Source organism: Calidris pugnax, unplaced genomic scaffold, assembly GCF_001431845.1.
Source record: "Calidris pugnax isolate Ruff unplaced genomic scaffold, ASM143184v1 scaffold44, whole genome shotgun sequence".
Classification (NCBI taxonomy): Eukaryota; Metazoa; Chordata; class Aves; order Charadriiformes; family Scolopacidae; genus Calidris; species Calidris pugnax.
The window spans coordinates 30887633-30895718 of record NW_015094506.1 but is presented as its reverse complement, the minus strand read 5'-3'; positions in this window follow the sequence as shown (position 1 = coordinate 30895718).

Below are 8086 nucleotides of genomic sequence, written 5' to 3'. Positions count from 1 at the left end.
CTGGGACGAATATCTGCAAGCATGAGTATGGTTTGGTTCATGTCACATTTCCACCACTCTCACTAATCTGGTAAAATGCAATTCTTTTTCCAGAGCAAACTAAAATTGTTACTCCAGGCTTAAAGGGTGTCCTGTTAAGTGATAGGTCACATTACCTCAAGCAAAGTGCCATGTTATATACTCACTCCCCTCCTCCAACTCCTATTTAGCAGGGAAGATGAAGTCAAATGGCATTGTGTCCTTCTAGGAATATCCTCAGGTGCACTTCACAAGCTTTTGCCAAACGAGCTAATGGAGCCAGTGAGAACAAACACGAGTAACTTGTTGTCTTGTGTAATTTTAAAGTAATTTGCTGACAGCTAAAGAACTGGGAATATTAAATTCCATCCCAGACATTCTAGTACATAAACTATAGCAGGCAGAGATTTTTCCCACCTGCTACTCCTTAAACCTGCCCTGGCTCTTCTTATCCTTAGCTTTTATTCACATCTAATTGCCTGGTATTCACAGTTTGTATTCCTCAGGCTTCTTAGAGCTCCTTGCTCAGCCCATCCGGGCTTCTTTTCCCAACACCAGTTATCCCCATCATTTCCTCAGCCTGGTCTCCCTGCCCAGGCCCCTGAACCTCACCTTCCCCCACCTATGTCCAAGTCTCAAGTTTTGTCCACATGAAGAGCAATGACTAAGGCACAGCAGAGTCTTTAGGGCTTTACTACACAAATCTACGTTTTCAGTGAGCAAATATTTTAAAGCAAGTTTTTCTAAAAGTTTATAACTTAGCAAAAGCTGAGTGTTTTCACCGTAATGCTTGCTACAGTTTCCCAACTAAAAGTTCCTGCTACAATGAGGTTGCTATATAGATACATATATTTAAAAAGTATATTTAAATTAGTGAGCATTTTATACCATTGTATGCTCTATAGCTATGCAAGCAACCATGTCCATGCATATGACTATATAAACTAAAAATATAGATATAAGCTTAAGCAATTTTACATAGGTGACGTTATCTGGAAAATGAAAATTTCTTAAATTGTTATACTCAGCTAATGGGTAAACTTGCAATTAGTCATGCTGTCATTAACTGATTATTTAAGTAGGTTAATTAATATGTGGCTGTGCATTTAAGAACCAGATTTGAACTTAAAAACATATTAAAGATATTATTTCAATCCTATTTCACTTGGAATATTTATTTATCTGAACATTTATTCAAACAGAAGCAAGTATTCACTTAACTGCTCAAGATACATCAATATACAATGATTTTTGAATCAATACAATGCATTAGAACTAATAATGCCAAGTGAGTCCTAAGTAATGTATAAAATTAAATGTGTAGAAGAGTAACTCACTCAGTATTTCCAACAGTATGGGAGGTGACAAGTAGCATTTCAAAGACCTTCACAACTGACAAAGGAAAAATGTATTAATGCTTCCTACTTAATGTAATATAAAAGTAAATATATAGGTGTACATGTTTGAATATATAAATTCACATACATGTGTATTAATTTGAATCTAATAGAGCAGTAGTATACAGTAATGTGATTAATACAGGACAATTTAAAAATAATTTTATTGGGCAGTCAGTGCTAATGGATTTACTCTCACGCTAAGTAATCTATGCACAGCTATTGACTTGTAGAATTATTAAAAACAGTATTCACTGTTGCAATTTCAAAGCCAATACACTCAGGAAATAATCATTGGTAGTCACTGGCTTACATAAGTAAGCAAGCTCTTTTGCTGTTTTTAAACATGCACAAATGTTCAAAACTATGCAATATATATTAACACATTATATCTTGACAGAGTCCCAAGCTGCCTGCGAAGTTACTGCACTTCAAGTACTTTCTAGTACTTACAGATGTGTCTGAATGCTTCCCTTTGTTGCTGCTTTTGAGAAGAGAAGGGAATTAGGGAAAGCCTGTTGAATATTTAGGAAAATATTCTGCTGCATCACTGAAGTAGCAGGAGATTCATAAAACCAGTCCACAGAAAAGTGTGATTTATCAGTCTGTAGTGGAGGTGAAAACTTCCCTGTGATTAAATCACTGTTCACATTCCATTTTTGGTATTCGTGCACAAACTGCAGTCTGTCAGCATAAAGCATTTTCCACAGAGGATCCAGAACATAATGTGTTTCGTAAAGCCAGTTTGGTGCTGGGTAGGAAGGACAGTGTCTCCATGGCATGAAATAATTCACTGCAAGGCAAGGCTCTAGCTCCTTTTGACGCCCTCGCTTTCGCGACTTTCGATGTTGCCTGAAGTCCCCGTGAACAAAGTCATTTAAGTTTGATGGGTGGATACTCCAGTAGTTTCCTTTGCCATCCTCACATCTTCCCACCTTGATGAAACACTCATTTAGTGAAAGGTTGTGCCTTACACTGTTCCTCCAGCCGCGACCTTTGTTCCTGTAGAAAGGAAAATTATCTTCAATGTATTTGTAGATAGCAGCTAAATTCAGTTTATTTGTAGGGGAAGAAAGAATTGCCTTTGCAATTAATGCTATGTAAGACAGGGGTGGTTTTTCCAGAAATCTTCCTTCATCCACAGTCTCAGAAAGATCCTTCTTTTTGGGATCTGTATGAGAGCTGGGAATTTGAGGTGGAAGCCTGTGAAGCAGTTTTCCTTCTTCTCCTCCTCCTACTGTATAGATGTCTAGACTTCCTTCATTGTTTTCAGAAGAGTTTTCACTCATTATAGCAGCACGAAACCTAACATTTATTTTAAGCGTCCTGATATTTTACTGCATCTAGTAGGTTGAGTAATTGGTCCTCTGAATATAACCAGCAGGAGAAATAAAGCTGGACTTTAAATGTGCTGCTCTCACATACCCAGATTCCTATTTTATACTCTGTTAAGTCAACATCCTTAACAATGAAAACTGAACTGCCTATGTTTACAAAAGTCAAGGTGCAAGTCCTAGCTGAATGAAAAAAAAAATACAAAATAATTACACTATGTTAAGTATGAAGATAAACAGACCATGACGTTAGCCTCTCACTTCATTATAATCTGAGAAAACACCCTTCAGTGTTCCCCATTGAAACATAATGATTAATGAAAAAGTGATGGTGGCTAGATAGAGTTGTGAAAGGTTTAGACCCTCCAGTGATATGCAGAACAAATTGAAACCAACATGTTGGTTCCTGTGTTCTACACTTAGTCAAACATGTTGTATTTAGTACAATAAACATTTGTTTTACAGGCTAAAAGAAAGTACTTTGTGAAATGAAAATCGCTATCAAATTTTGTAGCTGCAGGATACCTATTCTTGGTGAAATTGAATCAAAGCACACACCCCCAAAAAATTGCTCCCCATTTTTCCTACTAACTCTCTGATCCCAATTGTGCAACTAGTTTTTATGCTAAGTGTGCATGTGACCGGTCCTGCTGACCCAGGAAACCACTTGAGGGAGCAAGTACCATTCAGAGCAAGTGAGCGCTGTGCTCTGGGACCCTGAAAAGCACGAACTGTCACTCAAACTTTGACATTGTCCTCAGCCACCTGAGGTCTGACACTGTTAAGAAGAAGATGCTCATATCATGTGCTTAGTCAAGGAAGGTAATGAAATATGCTTAAATATGTTCTAAAGCAAAACGAAACAAGTTAGTACACACTTTGAAAGAAGATGTATAGTCTTCTCTTGGGTCACATTTGATGTTCAAAATATGTATTCCCAAGTGAGACCTGTGTTTCAAGGCATCAACAACAGCCTCAAAGATTCGACCTTGGGAGGCTGAAGTTGATGCTGTTGTTCAGGCTCTGATGGGTTCTGAAAACAACCCTTGGCTGCTTCCTTCAGATGCTAATTCTGGCAAAAAGAGAGTGAGAGGGACTAGGGCACCCACTAAACTGATCCCTTTCCCTCTGAGCTTGAAGTTCACAACCTGGCTAAGCATCTTGACTGGGCACTTGCAAGCTTTTTCTCAGGCTTTCAAATCCACCAGACTATGTTTCAGTTGGTAGCCACAATGATTTTAGACTGGGAAACAAAACTTATAACATAAGGTTGTAGTTCACATGGGTTATCCCACATTTCTGTCAGGGCAGAATTGCCACCTACTCACTTGCGAGATTTAATAGAAGACTTTTTCATTAACCATTGTGAATAAGATGTAGTGTACCTGGTATTTTAACCGTTTTGGCTGTTCAAAAATCTTAGTGATGACAGGATGACCTACTAATTGTTTTTCCTGGGTTTGAAATCTCAGCAATCACATCTTTTGAAGGCATTTGGCCAGCTCTATCCCTACCAGAAATTCCCTGCTTGACACATCCCAAAGTTTCCATAACCTTTCTGTTACCGATAGCTTTTAATAATCTTCTGATGACTAATTTACCCAGTTTGTTCTCAGCCTCTCTTATTTGCAGCTGAACAGTTGCCAGATCATAGCAGAAATTGTTGAGATTAAGTCTGAAATGTGTGATCTGGCACTTTAGACTATTTATTACAAATCATTCAATTCCTGTTGCTGCAACTGTAAGCAGGTCATGCCTAAAGGGGTTCCTACAATAATAACATCAAAAGTTTGTTTTCAATTCAAAACACTGGATTCACTATAGATTATTAGGTTATTTCTACTGAGATTTCTGTTTTTATGGAACACTGCAGTTGCAGACTGGAGAACAGATGCCACTCACTGTGACAAGGACTATGTATTCCCTCCCTCATTTCTCCAACAAAGAAACACATAATCATCCACTTGTTCTGCTATTTTAGAAGCAACTTCGTAAATGGAGAGGATTTTTAAGAAGGACTAGGCACAGAGACTGGACTTTGAGTAACCCACAAATACCAAAATTAATTCAAGAACAGGAAAAACCATCTTATGAAGGTTTTCAATTTTAAGGATTACAATGTTAAGGTTTTCAGAAACTGAGGAAACTGAGGTTGTTAAAGGGAGACAGACTGAGAGTTTAGAAATTTAAATGTAGTAAAGGCCCTAAAGTCGAAAGCACAAAACTTCAACTCAAATCCTAAGCAATAAAAAATGTGTGGGCGAGGGCTCCGTACATGAACAGATGAACAATCCTTTGAGTAAGTAAAGGAAGATTCCACAGGGAATGAAAGACAAAATGGTGAGCAAAAAGAGATACATTTGGAAGGGCTCAAAGCCCTGATATCCTGATTTCTCTTGTTGGTTTTTTTTTTTCAGATATGTCCTCAAGGAAAATATTCATCCCATACTTCTTGCCATCTTACTTGTTCCTCCTTTCTCCACATTATTTCTGCAATTAACTTTTGTTTTCCTCTGAGTCCAGTCTTTAAAGGTGAAAATCTCTCTCTTTCTCCAAATCAAGGTTCCTTCTGAAAAATGTAAGGCATATTCCCTATTTTATCCTTATTCTTTGTGGGAATTTTCTTGTCACTGCCTGAAATGTCTGCAAAGCTTTCATATTAGAAGGAGAACCACCTTCACTGGCTCAATGTCCAGTTTTATCTGAAAAGAAGAATCAGAGGCAGGAAAAGAACACTGTCTACTTTTACTATACAGACTTTATCCAACCTGGGGAAGCAGACTCTTCTTCAAATATCCACATACACTTCATTAAAACAGCGTTTTTGTTACTGCATTTTCTACAGTGCTGCTAAAACATTGGATGGTTAGAAATCTGAGATTTCCCACAAAACACCATAATAAAGAAGGGGCTCACCTTATCTGCCAGATTAGTTAAATTGTTTATCATTTGGATTTGTCAATAAATGAAATGTTCTTGGAAATATGAATGGGGAAATCAGAGCATTTGGAAATTCTGTTGCAGTAACGTGATCTGTTCTGAATTTTCACTGTGCAAAGATTGTCATTTCCTCAGTCAGTGTTTGGCTCTCTGTCATCAATTTAGGTCAAAGAGAGTTTTGTCAGTGAATTAGCTGTGATTGTATGAATGTGGGTTATCCCCTTACATTAATTCTAATATTTCTTTTTTATATTTACAAAGACTGCAACTTTTTTGCTTGGCACTGTGAAAACAGCACAGATTTTAAAGAGTGAGTTGGTCCTTACTCTGGGTCACAGACTAAACCAGATGCAGTCACAGGACAAAATTTCCTAAAAAAATCTGACAGTGCAGACAATCTGAAACTAAGAGCAGAAAACAATTGAAGGCAGCTTTTGTCCTCACTCAGCCTTTATTACTGATATTTAGCTTCAATCATGTGGAATTTAGAGAAAATCTTGCTTAAGTGAAATGCTATGTTTTCTTCCTTAGCTCTACATACTTTAAGAATGAATTTCTGTTTCAAAACAGCTTTCACAATATGACGGCAATGGTTTTTTTTTTAAAGGATACAACCTTTGAAATCTTTCTTTTACCTCTTGCTCAGCACTTTTGACCATTCAACAGCCAGCTAGAATAGCATTCTCTGCAAGGAGAAAATGTTTTTATGCCTTATCCTAATAGATTTATTTAATAGCAGTGAAGTAAGTAATACATCTCATACTCTCAGCTGAAGAAGTACAGATTTCTAGGGCACAAAGGAATACACTGTTAGGAAGCCAAGTGGAACCAGATTTTATACTACTCATCTTTAGTCCATGCTTAAGACATAATTGTTTTTCAGATGACAGAGAAAGGTATATTCCCTCTCCTTCCAGTTAAGGCCAAGAAAGATCATCTGGCCAGTGCTATTAATAGATATGCTAAAAACATAGGCAGCTGCAAGTATTTTTTAATTAAAGGTCTATTTGGCTACCACTTTTGTTTCTCTGCTGTGCATTTAATTAAGTCTCAGGCCTGCTAAATCTGTAATGTTTTACCCTGTGATGTTTACTATGCTGTTCAATAGAGAAGCTATCCCATACAGACCTGTCATATTTTATACACGATCTTCTTCAATCCTACCTGTTGTTTCCACTGTTACTTAAACAATGTTTAAGAACACCTGGAAACCATTTGTCTTGATTCAACATTTAAATTTGGTGTGTTCAAAAACAGTAAGGAAGGTGAGGCTTTAGAAAAGAAGTGATTAGAGAAGTTGTTGCTTAGTGATAGCTTTTAGGCTAAACAGCTAAATAACCCATTGGTTCCCAGCTTCCATGTTCCTTTACAGCCAGGACAGAAATAAGGGATTTGAACTCAATGAATGGCAAGGCAGTTGTATGCAGTCAGGTAAGCAGTATGAAGGAAAAAGGTGACATTTCGAGTTCATGATCTTTGTCCCATAAAGATTGCATCTTCCCACGTGTGGAATGCCATAAAAGCCGAATGTTAGCTGATTAAGTTGATTGAGAATATATGGTTTTGTTTCATATCGTGGGAAGACACCATGCACATAGGTTGGAAGCCCTTTAAATAGTGCCATATGTTTCTTCCTCCTGTTTACAGCCGTGTGGCACAGGGTTTGTGCCTCAGGGTTGGATGTACAAGTTAATTCTGAAGTGGCTTTTCTCTACATTTGACTGGAGGATGCTAAAGGCAGCCTAGCACTAGGTGATTTCATAAGTGGTGAATTCAGTCATATTTACATTGGTGCATTACAAGTTCATCTCCAGGGTAGTCACTTCAATGTTTTTAACATTACTGGTTCATTTAGGTTGTGATGGCTAATCCTTAGCTAGAAAAAGCTGGCATAGTCCTAGGATCTGGCCCACTTGGTTGACATGGTATAAAGCCAGGGCAGAATGTAACATTGCACTTCTATATCTGAAAACATTGTAAGAAAAATGGCCCTGAAAATAGATGCAGGAATAGTTTACAATGTAGAAACTATTTACAGGATAAAATATACATCCTAATCAGAGGTGAATAGCTCCTCATTTGTGCAATGTGATGAACTTGTTGTGCAACAAGAAATTGTTCATAAATTGATAATCTAAAAATTGTTCCATTTGTGCAGTTGAACAATGCAAAGAAGGTTTTGAATACTATTTTTCTTTTTAGCATGTAGAGCCACATAAAAATTGGGAATGCAATATTTGAAATGTATCGTTGAAATTATAATGTCTAATACTGTCAGAGAACAGGCCAACATAGCTCACACACCATAACATCTATTAATAGTCCTGACTCCCTTTTGCAATGTCAACTGAAACATTAATCCTTGTTTTAAATCACAGTGTCTCAAATATCAGCTGC